The sequence below is a fragment of the Panulirus ornatus genome, chromosome 50 (assembly GCF_036320965.1).
Source record: "Panulirus ornatus isolate Po-2019 chromosome 50, ASM3632096v1, whole genome shotgun sequence".
Classification (NCBI taxonomy): domain Eukaryota; kingdom Metazoa; phylum Arthropoda; class Malacostraca; order Decapoda; family Palinuridae; genus Panulirus; species Panulirus ornatus.
In genome coordinates, this window is record NC_092273.1 from 4010531 (window position 1) to 4028424 (window position 17894).

The window sequence follows — 17894 nt, forward strand, 5'->3', positions numbered from 1 at the left end:
TGGTTATTTGGGCTCTAGGCCTATCAATTGCCAGAGGTCATTACGGCCGTCAACTTCTTTATAACCACCACCTGGAAAATACTTAATTCCTGTTCAAGTATCAAAGTTCATTCTTAAACCACAGACATTCAGTGTGTGTGTGTGTGTGTGTGTGTGTGTGTGTGGCCTATGTTGAGGGGAGCGGTAGACTCGCCGGTGCTGACGTTTATGAACAGCGGCCGAATCGCTGGCCAGTCAGTTGGGCCGCGGCAGGCGGAGAGAGCAGTCGCGTACCTTCTTGTCTCCCCTCTTCCTCATCGTGATGACTATATGAGACCCTTTACTTCCTAGTGCCAAGATAATGGCTCGTGTGTATGTGTTTTGACAGTATGATACACCTTTTGATATCTTGCTGGATCTTCGAAGATATGTTCATGACAAGTCTGTTCGTTTAAGCCAACTCTGGAGAAAGGTAAGTTTGAGTATTTATAATTGAACGGTTAGTTTGTCACGTGGAGCATGGCATGGTTTTTTCTCCTGGAGTAGTCCGTAATGCGATATCTTATCGATAGATGCTTTATTAGATACGGACGATTACAGGGTTTACCCAGAGCTGGAGTTGTAACTTGCTTTACAATGAGTCCATCTCCCAAACCCCCGTCATTAACAGTTGTGCATATATATGAAAACTGTTAGTCAGGAGGGAACATCTGCGTCTCTCATCTTGCGAAAACGTAGTTTTTTTTTTTACCAGATTTATAAGATCTGATTGCAGATATTGGAATAATTCTGGTAGAATTGGGAAGATGAAAAGTTTTTCTTGTAACAATGTGAATATCTTTAAACTAAAATACAGGTTATCATCAATACTGAATCAAGTTAGGAAATAGGAGAAACGCTTCTTTGGTAAAGTTTTCTGGGAAGGTTAATGGTTCTTGTGTTGGAAAATCCCACAACAGATTAGGCCCCATTATCCAGACTCGAGTTCCAAGGTGTACAAACAAATGATGACGTTATACACTTGAAGATATTTTGGTTAGTTTCTAAAATTTCTTGGCCTATTCAGCTAGCGGAAGTTATTCCCACAACGTGTAAATTGTCTGGACCTGTCTAAGGTTGGGTGTTGGTCACGGATAGTCCTCCCAATCAAAGCTTTTTATCCCAGCCTCGACCTTGCTTGACCTTGCGGTATTTGATTTGCTTTAGCTAGATCGCTTGTGTGCTGGCACTGATAATACATTTTCGTAAAGGATGAGAAAAAATGTGAAAGTTAAATCTTAATTGATGTATTGTGTTGTATTACCTTTCACAATTATATATTCTTTCTGTGGACTGGCCAGTCAATCATTGTATGTGATGATCCATCTGTCGCCGTCGTCAACCATCTTTTTCATCCAGCCATTTTGGTTTTCTTGGTTACCTCGCTATCCACCCGCCCAGCCATCGTTCACATGAACACCACCTTGTTCCTGGGTTAACCAGTAAAATGGGGAAGGAAGAATAACAGATTCCAAGCTCCTGTATGTGACCTATTAAACTAATGTGATCAATATCACCGTCATTTGTCGGTACTTCAATCATCCCTAATTTTCTTATCCATCAAAAATCCTTGATTATAATGAAGATCATTTAACACCCTCGAACATGACCCGTGGGTATGATAACTATGACTTCTCCCTAAGTGTTCATGAGATTGAAGCACTAAGATCAGAACCATTCTCTGTCGTTACCAGTATGACAGTTCACAGACATAGTCTTCAATGATGTTATCTGGGACCCAGTTGACTTTTTATCGTATAATTTTTATAAGCTTGTCAACCGGTAAACACATCAGTTGTTATCTCAGACACAGTAGTCATCCACTGTGAGCGTAGAAAAGAATGTGGTGTGATATCAGAGAAAGCCAGGGAGTGGTCGACCTTCAGAATATGACTTTAAGAGACAGATGGCTCGTGTGATTTTAAGGAATAGAAAAATTTCCAGAAGTCAAAGTTCTGAAAACGTTGAGGAAGGGGTCCAGCAATGACTTTAGAATTCTAAGGAATTCTAGAAAGATGTAGTTTATGGAGAATATACTTGAGTATATATTTCATAAAATGCGAATCATAATAATTCATTGAAACACTTGGGCACTGAGAGCGTTATTCTGATATGTCATTGGTAATCAATGGAGATGGTACCCCAATCAGCATGTAGAGGATCTTTTGATGTTATTTCTAGTTAGCAATTTCTTTCTAGTTATTGATACCTTCGTATCACATCATCTATGGTGTTAGGTAAGAACGGCGAATTTGGCGTTGATGTCGTGATTTGGTTAGGCGAGGTGTTATAGTTTTCCAGCGGTGTGAGCCGTCCGATATCATTTCTTTGCCCTTGGATGCGACTGTCTGGCCTTTCACCTGACCAGGGGTATGATGCCGTGGCTCTCAAGGGGTTGCGGGCTCATTACATAAACATGCATCGTGGAGTTTTCTTGGCTGGGGAAATTGATTCACCCCTTGAGATGGCGGGGACGTATATAAAGTCTTTCCTTTGATGGTGTGAGGGGCTCGGGGACAGTGAAATGCCAGAGCTGTGAAAATTAAGATATGATTAGTTTTATGGAAGAGGCTGCATGTAGGTCAGTGAAGGAATATAACTTGCTGGTTGATTTGATTGAGATGCGGTTGTTGATGTTTCAAGGTTGAATCGTTAACGATTAAGAGATGTACTGTCTGATTTATGCGATATTGATGATTTAGCTGTTTCGAGTAGTATAGTGGATGTAACGTGGTTATCTTGATAGCACTCATACCATGACCTCCCCGCCATGTTAGTAGTGTTTTACCTTCCCGTCATGGTAGCAGCCCTACCGTGACCTGATGCCATCCATGGTAGCGGCCCTACCATGATGAGACTGGTGTGGGAACGGCAACGTAATAGAACCTGGCTAGCTTGATCACTGTGGCTCAGGCGCCATGTCACGAGATTTTAGAAGATAGTGCGAGTTGAGACACCAGTCTTTGGTAACGCTGCTTCTCACGTTGCAAGTAAGGCCTGTAGTAACACTGTGGGGAAGACCGTTATTTGTTAACGTTGTTATTGTGTAAATGGAATGTATCTTGTTTGTAGGGAACGTGTAACAGGGAGACTGCAGAAAGATAAAAGATCCGTTCATTGTAATTTGCTTTAAGTGATCATAAACTCTCAAAATTCTTAACTATCTCAGGTCATTCTAAACCATCACAAGTCATCTTAACCTCTTGAGTTATTCTATACTGTCTCTAGCCATTCTAAATTCTCAGTTTATTGTAGATTGTTTCAGGCCTTTGTAAACTCTGGGGCCATTTTAAAGTCTAAAGCCATTTTAAACTTGAACCCTTTGAAACTTTCAATTTTATTTAGTTTCAAGTCTTCTTAAACTCTCAGGGGAGTTTTAGCTCGAGCCGTATAGATTTCTTTTGAACAAGCCATTGTTTATTGTTTACAGTTATTTTAAACTGTCTCAAGCCATTTCGAATTGATTCTAGTTATTTTAAACTGTCACGAACCACATTGAAGTGTCAAACAATTTTGTCTTAAGCGTTTCGGAGCTGCAGCCGATTTCAACTCAAAACATCTTAAGTTTGTCTGAAGGTAACAACTTAAACTGATCCAAGTGATGTTAAAGTCTAACGCTATTCTAACAGTCTCATGTCGTTTTATTTTGAATAGTCGCAAGTCATTTGAAGCCGTCTCAGGCCACGTAAAACCCAGAAGCCATTTTAAAGTTTCATTCCATTCTAAACTGTCTCAAGACATTATTCTCTCTCTCTCTCTCTCTCTCTCTCTCTCTCTCTCTCTCTCTCTCTCTCTCTCTCTCTCTCTCTCTCTCTCTCTCTCTCTCTCTCCGATATTTCAGCCACTGTTGCCGTGAGGTATATCAAGTCATGGAAGGCTCTTAAAAAATCATTGTGAACGTCTTGGAACATTCTCAACGTTTTATGTCTAGATTCTAAAACGTCCCGGATCATTGTGAACGTGTCGGGTCATTTTAGATTGTTGTAGACCATTGTAAACTCTCGCCATCCTTAACTGACTCGTCATAAGTGTGACCTCTTGTGGACAACATCAGCGTTCAGTAAGCTTGTATCTGTAAGGAGCCGTTGGCAGCGCCTATATGTTAGCGACTGGTTAGCCTCACCCCCCATGCCATTAAGGTGAAGCTTGGGTAAGCTTGAGGAGCCTTTTCCTTATCACTACCACTATGCTAAGCCCATATCGTTATCATGGGATAGACAGACACCTGTGTCCCTTATCTCACCTTATCGGGAGTCTCTCTGACTCTCTCTTGATGGGCAACTGTGGTCAACCCGTTCCGCTGCCGGGTGTGTGTGTGTGTGTGTGTGTGTGTGTTTGTTACTCTACCAAGGTTCGGAAGGCCGGGATGGCGTGTAAGGGTATCAAAGCGGTGTACCCAGTCGTTTCATGGTCCCGGTTCACCGGTTCCGAGCGTCAACGTGTTGCGGGTCCCGGGCAGTGGCGCGCTGCTTGTGCTGTTGACGTAGTGCTCACCTTTGGTGGTGTCTGGGTTCATTTTCGGAGATTTTCAGGTTAATCAGTATCTCGAACACAAGAGCGAAACCTTGGAGCATGAGCGGTGCGACCCTTTGGCGTTGATTGCCGTTTTGTTCAAGGCTGAGTTAGTAACAAAATATCTTTAAACGGTACCGATGTGGGCTTTTATGCAAAAAATGTGCGAAACAACAGTTGGTGCAAAGTTCAAAGATGGTACAAATAATAAGGTCAAAGTTAGTACAAAGTTAGCAGGGCTCGCCACTTCTGGAGGACTTGTTTGACCGTGTGTGTTCCAAAAGTACGTAGAGTCCGAGGCTTTTGTAAAACGAACCAGTATATATATATATATATATATATATATATATATATATATATATATATATATATATATATATATATATATACACACACACACACACACACACACACACACGCAGACCTTTTGTGAAGGCAGTAATAAACAGGGCGTGAGCAGGTAAGGATCTATTGTTAATTATATACAACAAACTTCACCGTAAGTAACTTCACGTCTTGATTAGATTTTATTCTGTGTATAACGAGAGAGTTTAAGTAACAAATGCCTTACTAACCTGCGTCGCACTGGTTGTAATCAAGAGAGGAAACCTGTGATCAGGTGGACTTTGTAATCACTCGTAGGATTATCATTAATTTGTAATCACTCGTAGGATTATCATTAATTTGTAATCACTCGTAGGATTATCATTAATTTGTAATCACTCGTAGGATTATCATTAATTTGTAATCACTCGTAGGATTATCATTAATTTGTAATCACTCGTAGGATTATCATTAATTTGTAATCACTCGTAGGATTATCATTAATTTGTAATCACTCGTAGGATTATCATTAATTTGTAATCACTCGTAGGATTATCATTAATTTGTAATCACTCGTAGGATTATCATTAATTTGTAATCACTCGTAGGATTATCATTAATTTGTAATCACTCGTAGGATTATCATTAATTACAGGATATTTCAGTCAGATGTTTTTCCTTCATATTTAACATTGACGTGATTAAGATATCATTGTCAGATTTGCTGTTTTAGATGTGCCACAAAGCCACGTCTCTGCAGGTGGACACCGTACACCCCAGATAGCGAGCATGTACGTGTGTGGTTCCTCTCGTGATCCGTGTTATAAGTTGTTGATAACGTAGATGATGATTGCTTACATCCATTACGATTATATTAGTGTGTTGTAGAAGCCATATGGCTGCTCTCTCCCTGTATACTCTGTACACATATAGGATATCTTGACCCAATTAAAGTACTGTGTATCAGCAAAAAGTAATTGTTTTATAACGTTATAATTTTTATGGGATTATTAGGTACATGCTCTGGGTGCTCCCAGGTAGAGGTGAGAGCAGAGCCAGATCTCAAGAATATCACAAGATGAAAAAGATAGTTTGGATCATTTTTAAACAAACCGACGGAAACTTCTGGTAACTAGGAAGCTTGAGTTGGCTGTGGCCTCACTGTTCACGAAGCCATGTTAGGAAGACCCGAGCAACTAGAAATTACCACTCATCTACTGAGCATGACCTTATGATATCAGGAAAGGTCATGGTAGTCAAATTAGGCGTCTAAGAAGTTGGATGATGCTGAGATGAGGAGTGTGAGCAGATACCTCAGCCGGCTGGCGGCCCGGCTGCTGCAGCTGGCGTAAGGATGGTTCACTGCAGCTTTACCCCCACACCGCCACTCCAGGAACACCACACACACACACCCACCACACTGGCCGGAAGAGATTAACAAACTTGTAAAAGTAAACTTACATCGTAAAGAAAATGTTTAACAGAAATGGTAAAGTTTCACAGAAATGGGATTAGGAAAATAATTACGTTTCCCAATTCCTTTTTTTCTAAGCCAACCTGCCAAACGGCGTTGCTTTAGAATTGAAGAGACGATCGATATAGATTAGAGGTTGGAGAAGTTAACGTAAGGAGGCTATACACGTGCATCACGTGAGCTATCTTCCCTACGGTGATTATGGCAACACGTGCAGCTGTGCGGTATTTTATTATGAAACGACGACGTTGCAAGTTACAGCAGTGGATCCACATCACTAGTAATGGCAGCCCTCTCTCTCTCGCCTGGTGGTTGGCCAGATGATTACTTTAGATTACGCACATGCCTGACGGTGTTTAGCCTCGTCAGCGTAAGTGTTTTATCGACTTCCCGTCAGTGGAGAGCAACACGTGACGATAGTATGTCAAATTCCCCGGCCGTCAGGTTGGTTGGCGGGTTGGCTGACAGCCCCTACTGCTGGGGGTAAAGACGATAGCCTAGCACACCCAGGGTCGTCCCATCACCCCGGCAGTAGTGTCAGATAAGACCAAGCTCTCCTGTTTCATCTTGCCATCTCTTACCAGCTCCTGCAGAGAAAATAATGAGGGTTGGTGCCGGTTTTAAGTAATTTGATTTTTTTTTTCCGCGGTTCTCATAGACCTCTTTTCAACCTTGACTCCCTGATTGCAACGTTACGGCCTTTGGGTATGATAAGCCCGGCCTTTAACCTGTGTTTAGCTAAGGCTCGTACAGTCATGCTTGAAGCAGTTTATGTAGTTGCCGCAGTGTTATGTATGCAAGCAATGTGATCAGCGAGGCGCTTGAGCATAATGGCGATCCAATGTCTGCAGTTATGAGGAAGATGAAGTGTGTAGGTTGAATATTGAGTGTTGCTGGCAAAGGGCTCCAAGGGACGGTGATTGGGTGAAGGTGGTACCACGTCTTGCCTCTCGAGATAAAAGAACACTCCTTCCTACCCCCTCCCTTCCTGGGAACTATCACGACGCTTTGAGAGAGAGAGAGAGAGAGAGAGAGAGAGAGAGAGAGAGAGAGAGAGAGAGAGAGAGAGAGAGAATGTTGGTAGTTCATCCTATCACAGAGTTCAGGCCGGAGCCGTTAGTCAGTGTTCGGGAAAGCAGATAACCCGTAAAACACGTCTGATGCCTGGCTGTATCGTTACGTTGTCTGCGGGGATGGGGGTACGCTGTCACTATATAGAGAGGTGAGGCGGTAGATATAGGATGGCATTCAAGGCAATAGTGGGAGCTTGGTAGGAGGTAGCACTTGGGAGGTGTTAGCAGGTGACAGGCGGGGGGAGATCAGTGTAGATACTCTGAGGTGTCATGCACAAGTTGCGGGCGTCCATCACACGCAGGGAATTATGGACGGTGGACTGTACACAAAGTATCGTGCTTCTATCTTTTTCCCCTCGCCTCACGCAGCACTACGCTAGTCCATGACCTTATAATAATGATGATGATACGTTAACCATTTATTCTTTTCCCCTCACCACCGAAACGCTAATTTAACTTGACCCATCCCAAACAAAACTGAAGTCCAAGGTGCAAACTTGAACTCGAGCGTATAATGAAGCACCAGCCAAGACATGAAATATAAATGTTTTTATACAGCTTCACAGTTTGAGGTGCAGTAATAGTTCATGTTGAAACATTCTGGGCGTGAGTGGTATTAAGACTGTTATATTCGTCTTTTGAACGAGGAGAACTGAAAGCCGTGTATGTTTAGTGTTGTGAAGGCCATGTATGTCGGTGTGCACGCCCGGGTGGCAGAGGCAAACTGACAAAATCTAAAGTTTCTGTATTTTGTTTTCAGACGTAACGCTGCTGCTGCCGCTGCCACTGGCCCTCGTCCATAGGCGTTTCTCTGGTTAGTATGTGGTCCTCATTTGTTTACGTTTCACACCTGTAATTTTACAATACGTTTAACTGGCTTACATGGCTCCACCAACACACAAAAAATCGGTACTTCGATTAAATATATCTCCATTGATAATGACTATTAAACCGGAACCATTGATACACAAGCCTGAAATACACGTCTTTCTGGTAATGAGTAGTAGATGGTGTTTGTGTCTACGGGATGACCTTGCCAAGTTTTGTTACGCATGACGTAGTACGTGTGGGATAACATCCTTCGTTCTAGCCGTTGTCTGAAGCGGCCATTTTCGTCGTTACGTTCCAAACATTTCCCGATGCTGCGCTCATTGTGTAGTTGCTGTTTTACCTTGTTATTTGTTGATTCAAATGATGGCTTTTATCAGTACATGTCAGTATCTTAGGTTGAGGAAATTTAGATTTGAATAATGTTTAAAAGGACTTATTTACTAGCCACTTGTAGGTCGTGTACCAGAAACACGTCAGGAATGGTTTGATGATTCCCTTCGGCCGTGTTCCCGGAGGTGTGAACACACACACTGCCAGGCCTGGTTAGCCCGCCTTACCGTTTCCTGTGCACAAGTTCTCGAAAAATTATTCGATTTGTAAACATGGCTGATGATGTGATGTGAGGGCGGTTCCGGGAAGGCTTTACGCCAGTGTGACCCACCCAGCGAGCCGCTCGGCGTGGGTCTGTCTGTGTGGAGGAATTTGGTCATTGAAAAGGCGGCGGCAAAAACCGTATCACCAAACCTAAAAACCCACTTCCACCTAACTGCTAACAAGACGTATTGTAACATGATTAGTGTAACAACCTACAAATACAACCCACACCAACCCCAGGTAACGTAACTTCCTTAGTATAACAACCCACAAATTCAACCCATATCAACCCCAGGTGACGTAGCATCCCTAGTATAACAACCTACAAATACAACCCAGATCAACCCCAGGTGACGTAACATCCCATATTGGAGAAATCCTCCTCAGCGTCGTCTTTCTCAGTAGTGCTGGGTAAAAAGGACTGCTCACCTCAGCGTCTCCTGCTCAGCTTCTGACTTTGAGAACTCCAGCAAACATCCTGACTAAAGATGTTTTGCTCCTTCAGACGACATTTTCACATGCAGAAGATTTTCGCGCCAGTCGTCTGCCTTTGTGCTTGTGATGAGGGCATCCCCCCCCCCCCCCCCCGTCTCTCTCTCTCTCTCTCTCTCTCTCTCTCTCTCTCTCTCTCTCTCTCTCTCTCTCTCTCTCTCTCTCCGCACCTGCCGCTCTTGATTCTGTCTCGTCTTCACGTGAAGTTCATGGGCGAGCGAGGCGTCTGTTGCCTCCTTTGGTCTTGCGCGGGCGGGCCTGGGAAAGGCTAGTTAGATACCGACTTGATAGCTGCACTCTCAAGCTGTCATGATGCTCTGTTGTGATAGCTTATCTTTAACTTGCTGATAAGACACTTGGGGGGAAAATGTAAGTCGTGTTATGTAACCTCACTTGAAGTGCCCGTTGACCTGTGCATTTAGACTCATGCATATTGTCACTAGTTTCGTGTATGCAAATCATGATTGATTATAAGGCATTGCGATGCACATTAGCAGATGGCTGGATTATGCAAGTTAGGTGGGTGTATTGGGGTTAGTTATCCTCAGACCCGTTGTTGAGACAGCTGTCATCGTGTGGCTGGGCTGTGCGGCCAGCAAATGTATCTTGTCCAAACAAAACACACAGTAGCGCGCGTTCACGTGACGTCATCATGGCGGCCCTCAGACGCTAACTAGGTGGAGTGCCGAGATGGCGAACGGGTGATTTATTGAAAGTGGGTCACATTGCACCGGATATTGGTAGATAGTGCGGAAATGTTGCGATAGTTTGGCTAGCGATACGACCATTGGGTACGACCGATGAGTTCGACGGCGGTTATGATGGTGTAACCTTTGACCTGACTCGTTAAGCCAGGTCATCATACTCAGGGGTCTTACCTTCGCCCTGGTTACCTGCCCAGTGATCTGCAGAAGCAGCTATACACTTGATGCGTCGCGGCCTCTCAAACCGTCTCGTAGATCCCTGTTCTCTCGGTATGTTTTGACAGGTGGGAGGGATTATGGTTAGCAGGAGCCCAGAACGTGACTAGGGGAATGAACCAGATGTTTCACTTGTCCACAGGAACATCTGCCGGGGGGGGGGGGGGGGGAGGGTTCTCAGTGATTGTTTGAAGGAATGTAAGCAGCAACAGTTCACTGGGGCCACTGACGGCTCTCTGTGACAGTAGAAGATATTAGGAAGCAGCTGTTCACGGCAGGTGAAGATATTAGGAAGATGGAGTGTGTGGTGTGGGGAGTGGAACACCACACAGATGAGTGTGGAGAAATGCCTTCAGATTTCTCTCCCTTGCTCCGGAGGCTCATACAACACGCCAGTCGTGGACCTGGAGTGGGGTTGTCATCCAGTCTACCTGGGAACGTATTTGTGGTGTTTGTTTTAGCTTTTTTTTCTATTAGAGATACCATGCGTTTATGTTCCTGTTGAAGCAAAAGTTCTTTGCCACATTTCAAGTAAAGCTGCTACCTTCTTCCTGTGTTTATTCATTACCTTGGGAGAAACCAGATCAATCAAGAGTTACGTAACTTGCGTAGACAGTTTTTATCAAGGATTGTGATAATGTTGGTGTCGCTTACACCATCGAAGCAGAGACGATTCATGTCATGTTTTTCCCCTGCATTCCGTAGTGCATTCCTGCAGTTTATGAATGTTTCTTAAGCGACAGTGATTCGGCAGCAGTTGGGAAGGCAGTTAGTTTACGATGTGTAGCGGTTTGTGACGGTAAACTGGAGTGACGAGGTATTGTTGGGAATGGATGTGGGTGAGTTTACTTTGTAAGAATCAGTTCTCCGTTGTACCAGGGTTGGCAGGAGATGGATGGGAAGTACACGTTACTGTACCATGACCGTGTACAGTTCACCAGCACGACCCTTGACCACGATGGTCTCTGACCTTTGTCCTGACGCTAAGGGGGTCGCACCGTCGTGGTCAAGGGTCGTGTCATCGTGCTCGAGGCCCGGGGGTTCATAAGACCGGCCATATGACCTCACAGCCACAGGTGCCGCTGCACTGTGACCTCTCTCTCTCTCTCTCTCTCTCTCTCTCTCTCTCTCTCTCTCTCTCTCTCTCTCTCTCTCTCTCTCTCTCACACACACACACACACACACACGAGGTTCTCTAGAGGCTTGGTGCTCAGGCTGTCCTGGCAGACCTCGGGCGGGAGCGTCACCGTAGAGGTAACCCACTTGGACCGTCACGGCCGTTATCATGATGCGTAACGTAACGGTATATAACGATATGCTTACACACACACACACACACACACACACACACGCCTTGTGCCGAGACGCGGGGGAAAATATTCATATAAACATATGAATAAATGGAACACATTGTATAGACTTTAGAAATACAGAATAAAGATTTTTGGCGTGAAATGTGTGTACATGAAATAGATACTCTCATGTGTTTGCGATGACTTGGACACCTACATATGTGCACACGGACGTTGCCAAGCCACATGTGTGGCGTAATCACCTTCCTTAAATATTTAGGCTTTGGACATCTGTGGAATGCTGGTGTGTAAGTGTGTGTGTGTATGTGTGTGTGTGTGTGTGTGTGTGTGTGTGTGTGTGTGTGTGTGTGTGTGCACGCGCGCATCCTGACTGACTATGTAGAAACTGAGGAAATGGTGAGGTGGGTGGAGTCTTGACAGATTTTCTTCCAGCTGAACGAGATATATAATGTAGAAAGATCTTGCCTCAACTAGATCTCTATCAGTAAGACTGTTTTACGTAAGTTCGAAAATCCTATGAAACAGAATTGAGTTTAGCGTTTGTGTTGTTGTCAGATTCCCCGTAGTTCTACGTCACTCTTGATAGTTCAAAACTAGAACGCCCTTCCCTTGCTTGCTTCTTTACTAGAGTTTTAATTACGCGTTGTCTAGAGCGTGTAGACCTCACCTATACTAGTTGTGCCGTTTGGTTAGAAATCGTACCGCTTGGAACAGGTGGATCAAACGGAAAGGATTTTCTAAATTGGCCTAGGCCAACAGTGTTACCAAGGTCAACAGGTGGATCAAACGGAAAGGATTTCTAGATTGGCCTAGGCCAACAATGTTACCAAGGACAGCCTTCTAGATGAAGTAATACGGTGAGAGGACTAGGAACAGTTGATTGACCTCGCTAACTCGGCGACAGCAATTTTGTTACAGTTTGGATGAGTGTGAGGTGTTCTAGAATTGTAGCCAACCTCACTAGAAAAACAGTAGTGCATAGGACACTTCTAGTACTCCCCCTGAACGAGGTAGTCTACTAGAAGACAATATGTTGATTCACCAGGATAACTAGAATAGCCAGAACGAACCGCACTGTTATCATAGCTTTCTAGAACCACCACAGGTGCCTAGAATAACCAAAGCCAGAACAGATATCTTGAGTCAGAGCAAACAGTGACTTGAAAGGACTGGATTCTCTGATGATAATTTAGATAGAACATCTTCAGCAAACAAATACTTGAACCAAACCGACTAGATAATCTAGTGAGATTATCAGAATTAGCAAGTTAACTGGAGAACACAACAAACCTCAAAGCCTCAAGATTAGAGGGGATATGGGAACAACTAGAATACCTCTAGATTGACTTAACTGTTACGTTTATGACAGCCTCGTCTACAGCACCTTCCTAGGACATTCAGGTACATTTTCAAAAGAAGTATATGAAAAAAATAGAACATTATAAATCAACTAGAAAACCCAGTAGATTGATCTAGATGTCACGGACATCTAGAACAGCCCAATTTAAAGTATTGATATAGAATATTTAGAACTGACTGATGAATCTAGAACACTTCCTGGAGGAGCCATCTAGAACATGTTACTAAAACGACCTGTCAGCCAGTACCTCTAGAAAGCCACCCTTAAAACAGGTTTCTAAAACGGACCAGTCAAAGGGCGTCTTCTAGAAGGGCACCATCTAGACGAGGCTGGATGAGTGTGTGTTCTTATTTGGTCCTCATGTTTTATCTGTACATCAGCGTCCTGTTCAGTGGCCCTGACATCTCTTGTTATCAAGAGGGCCAACATCCGCTACGTTAGACCCCGGGCTTACAGTGGCGACACCCGAGCCACTGTATCCCTCACCATGACGTACGTCCCTCACCGGCTGGGGCTGTGCTGCACCCAGGGAGGCCAGACAACCTTGCCACACCCCCAGGGGTCACGAGGCCTTGCTACATCCCCAGAGGTCACGACACCTGAGGTTACGACCCCCTTACTACATCCCCAGGGGTCGCGACACCTTGCGACATCCCTCGTCTGGGACCTCCATTTCAAGTCTTTCTTGCTTATATAATTTCTCCACGAAGGAAGCATAGCACAGATAAGCCTAGCGTAGCTACGTTCTGTAGTGTAGCTCAGCTAAGCCTGGCTTAGGGAAGCTTAGCCTAGTTTCTTCACTTGGTCAAGCCTAGCAGTGTATAGTATAGCTTACCTTAACTTAGTCAAGGTAGCGTAGTCTAACATGACCTGACGTGACATACCCTAACCAGAATTGCCCTGATTTAACGCGAAATATTGTAAAACTATTCATGTACGAGTTTGTGTGTGTGTGTGTGTGTGTGTGTAATTTTATTCGTTACCGTAATGGTTGCTGAAAGTAGAATTTCAATATTATAGTTAATGACCACGTACGGTTACATTCTGTAGGTTCGTTAATCTTAAGTTAGCTATCGTTTACTTTAAGTTATCCACGTGAGTTAATTGAAAATCTATTTTCTTGTAATTGTGGGAAAATTGATAGTTTTGACGTACGAATTTACCACTCCAGCAGCAAATTTGAAATTCTAATTTAGATAAAGTCTGGCGAATTTTTCCCAATTTGAAGAATTTACCACTGGGATCCTGACCTTAACAAAGACGAATTCGCCTGTTTATCATTTATAAATTGATCCAGGAATGAAAGATTAATAAATCTGGACGGTGAAGTCCAACATGGAATAGTTTGAATTAAATTATCCCTGGACGGAATGTTTTAACACTTAAAGGGTGTGTGTGTGTATGGGTGAGTGGGAGGGATGAATTAAACGTCAGATGGAGTATGTTAGCCCAGAATGGATAATGGTGTGTGTGTGTGTGTGTGTGTGTGTGTGTGTGTGTGTGTTCTGGGGAGTAATTATCCGTCAGGGTAGGAGACGTGTGGTTGGGAGTGGAGGACTGGCGTGTGTAAACATGATGTCGGATGTGGTCGTGACAAACAGTAAATCCCGTCATGTGCAGGCTGCGCCCAGGGGGGAGATATGTCTCACTTCTGTTTCTCATTCATATCAGCGGTGGTCCGGTATTCCTCAGTGGCAGTGTGGTGTCAGGAACTGTTTACAGTAATATTTCTCAGCCGTAAATATTTCTCTGGCATTTCTGTATCTATTGTTCCTCATTTATGAATCGTGACATTCCCTTTATGTTTCTCAATGTTGTGGAATGGCTTGTTATCCTTAAAATTTGAATTTTAAGTACTTTTTTTCAGTGGCATTTCTCACGCTGATTATTATGTGTTTATTTTCTCTTATAGTCTTCTGTGGTGAGGCAGATTTGTTAGCGGTTCTCTGCCTCAGTACGTGATCATTTCAAAAGGAATTGTCAGGTCAAAGGTCATAGCATTGTACTTCAGGTTGTTACCGTTGTATTGGTCATTAATGTGACACGTACGGTAAAGAGTGATAATATTACCCAAAAATCTTGGGAACGTATGTGTTAACGTGTATTTTGCACTTTATTTTACGTGGCCGGGTTGTACCGTAGGCAAGCAGGAATAATTTGGCACGCCAAATTAAGACAGCAGTTGCCCAATAAGCGCCCCGAAATTGTGTCTGAAATGGTTATAGACTATTGTGCAATGATAGTACAAGTTTTATGCCAGTTGAGAAGGCAAGATGCATTGTGATATCGGGAAGTGTTCTGGCGCAGCGAGGTCGTAGGAAAAGTCCCGGCTTTAATTACTGCAATGATTGGTTAGTATTGCGCCATGCGTGTACTCTTGACTGTTTTCTGATTACCTCCTATTTTCCATTCTGCTCTCTCGTCTCAGACGTCGATTTAAGATACCCGGGCACTCTTTATGTTCGGGGAAACCTTTGTTCCTGAGGGAAGCGGGTTCTGCTGAAGATCAATGTTTTGTAATTTACGGAGAAGGAGTAAGAATGGTAGTGGGAAGAGAAAGGGAAGAGAGGAGATGTACAGATGACGTGTGAGATAAGTTCTGGGTCGAAATGTGGTACGTTATAATGGAACACTTGACTCGTGGGCTAAACCTCCGTCGTAATTGCCTCAGTTTGTTGATAGGTTCAGTGAATATCGGCTGTTGAATAATGGTCAGTAAGTTGGATTCACACCAATCAAAAAGAACATGTTGTAACTTATACGTCATACGTGGAAACTGTGTGTTTGTGTGTGTGTCTGTGTGTGTTACCAGATGTACGAGAAAGTTGAGAACTTAATAAGGCGGTACTCAAAGTAGTAATTACCAGCACGTGACGTTTATTAAGTAACGCTGCCTTATTGGTCGATGGCTGATACTTCTCTAGTTTTCTTAAGAAAGGTATTTCCATGGCGCCAGCCATATCATAGCAAAGTGTCTGCTTTGTTATGTATATACAAGTTTACGTGTTATGGCTAGGCTATGTTCGGTAACCTTTGTGTAGTTCCAATATATATATATACATATATATATATATATATATATATATATATATATATATATATATATATATATATATATATATATATGTATATATATATATATATATATATATATATATATATATATATATATATATATATATAAATAATATATATATATATATATATATATATATATATATATATATATATATATATATATATATATATATGCAGAGAGAGAGAGAGAGAGAGAGAGAGAGAAATATTCTTTTTCACTTTAACGAAGCATCATTCCTCCTAAGTCCATATTAAATTCATCAGGCGAGCGTGGGGAGTGGTGAGTGGCACACAAGAGATGGTTGAAGGAGCTTCTGTACGTCAAGTGTGTGTGTGTGTGTGTGTGTGTGTGTGTGTGTGTGTGTGTTGACGATGCTTAACTTGTGGTCACACATGTAGTCTTGAGCAGAGCAGGACGGCCAGTCGTCAATGCAGGCCAGACTCCCGCTCGATTTCTTGTCTTGCGCAGCCAGACTGACACATGAGGAAAGATCAACTCATTCTAAAACGCCGGCGATCTTGCTGTCGAGGACAGTTTGAGAACTTCGAGGATTTACTCATTCTCGCTAGTCTCTTAGGGAGACAAACGCGAGAAATGACGTGGCCGGACGCCCAGCTGTGGCTCTCTTCTAACCGGACGTTTAGCTGCGCCACCAGATTAATGATACAGGGGAAAGTGTATTTAATTCAGCGGCTTTTAAAGGGCGAAAGAAATATAATGTGAATCTCTTTAGCGAATCACAGAGCTCGTAATGCTGTCCATATTGGGTGGAGGGAATGACATCTCTCTAAAGACCGCGGAATATGCATTTTTACAGCAGGTGTCGCAGTTTACCTTTTGTAGCAAGTGTCGCTATCTAAGTTATCTAGCAAGTGTTGCTATCTACGTTATCTAGCAAGTGTCGCTCTCTACGTTATCTAGCAAGTGTCGCTATCTACCTTATGTAGCAAGTGTCGCTATATACCTTATGTAGCAAGTGTCGCTGTCTTGCTCGCTGGTGATCAGTGAGACGTATCCTGTATTATCATCGTTCTCGTAGTTAAACTTGTATTCTTGTCACGGTCTGAGTTAATTGTTTCCGTTCGATTATCAATATTTCCGCCGCCTTTTTGGTCGCTTTTTTCCGTCGACATTTGAAATGTTACATTTTGCTTTTACGACATGATGACGGTGCGATTATTGTCCACGACGGTACGACCCTTTATGTGCGACGGTACGACCGTTTATGTACGACGTTACGACCCTTTATGTGCGACGGTACGACCCTTTATGTGCGACGGTACGACCCTTTATGTACGACGTTACGACCCTTTATGTGCGACGTTACGACCCTGTATGTGCGACGTTACGACCCTTTATGTTCGACGGTACGACCCTTTAAACATGACGACTCGTTCTTCTAACCAGCAGGGCGCGGCGACGCGTGGGCGTGACAGCCTAACTAGCGTTTAACGTGACTCATATTGGTCAAGTGTGAGGCGGGGCCAAGGGTCGTTACGTCGTGTTCATAAGGAGAGAGAGAGAGAGAGAGAGAGAGAGAGAGAGAGAGAGAGAGAGAGAGAGAGAGAGAGAGAGAGAGAGAAGTACTTACTATCATGTGAATATGGCGGCCCTGGGGTCCAGGAAGTGCTGTAAAAGGCGCCACGCATTACCTTCATGGTCGGACACCGTTGTTTTCATGTTGGTAGAATGGACGTTACTGCCTCCAGGGAATTGCATGGTCGTGTTCCGAGCACGTCCTGGGAACTTCAAGAACTTAATGTTATTCACCGCTGAAGCGAAGACCTTTTGTTATTCACTGAATATAGTGGCCAATATATATATATATATATATATATATATATATATATATATATATATATATATATATATATATATATATATATATATATATATATATGGAT

The 17894-nt window shown here is 43.2% G+C and overlaps 1 protein-coding gene across 16 annotated transcripts in view; it reads left to right on the forward strand.

Annotated features, from left to right (window-relative positions):
* Window positions 1–235: 235 nt before the first annotated feature.
* Window positions 236–17894, forward strand: part of LOC139764512 (protein trapped in endoderm-1-like) — a 116425-nt gene continuing 98766 nt past the window's right edge. For 11 of the 16 annotated variants that reach the window (XM_071691147.1, XM_071691145.1, XM_071691155.1 and 8 more), the window contains exons 1-2: window positions 236–451; window positions 8162–8215. The gene's annotated coding sequence lies outside the window, so the exon portion shown is untranslated. The remainder of the gene's footprint in view (window positions 452–8161; window positions 8216–17894) is intronic. The other 5 variants (XM_071691150.1, XM_071691154.1, XM_071691151.1 and 2 more) reach the window with 1 other exon arrangement.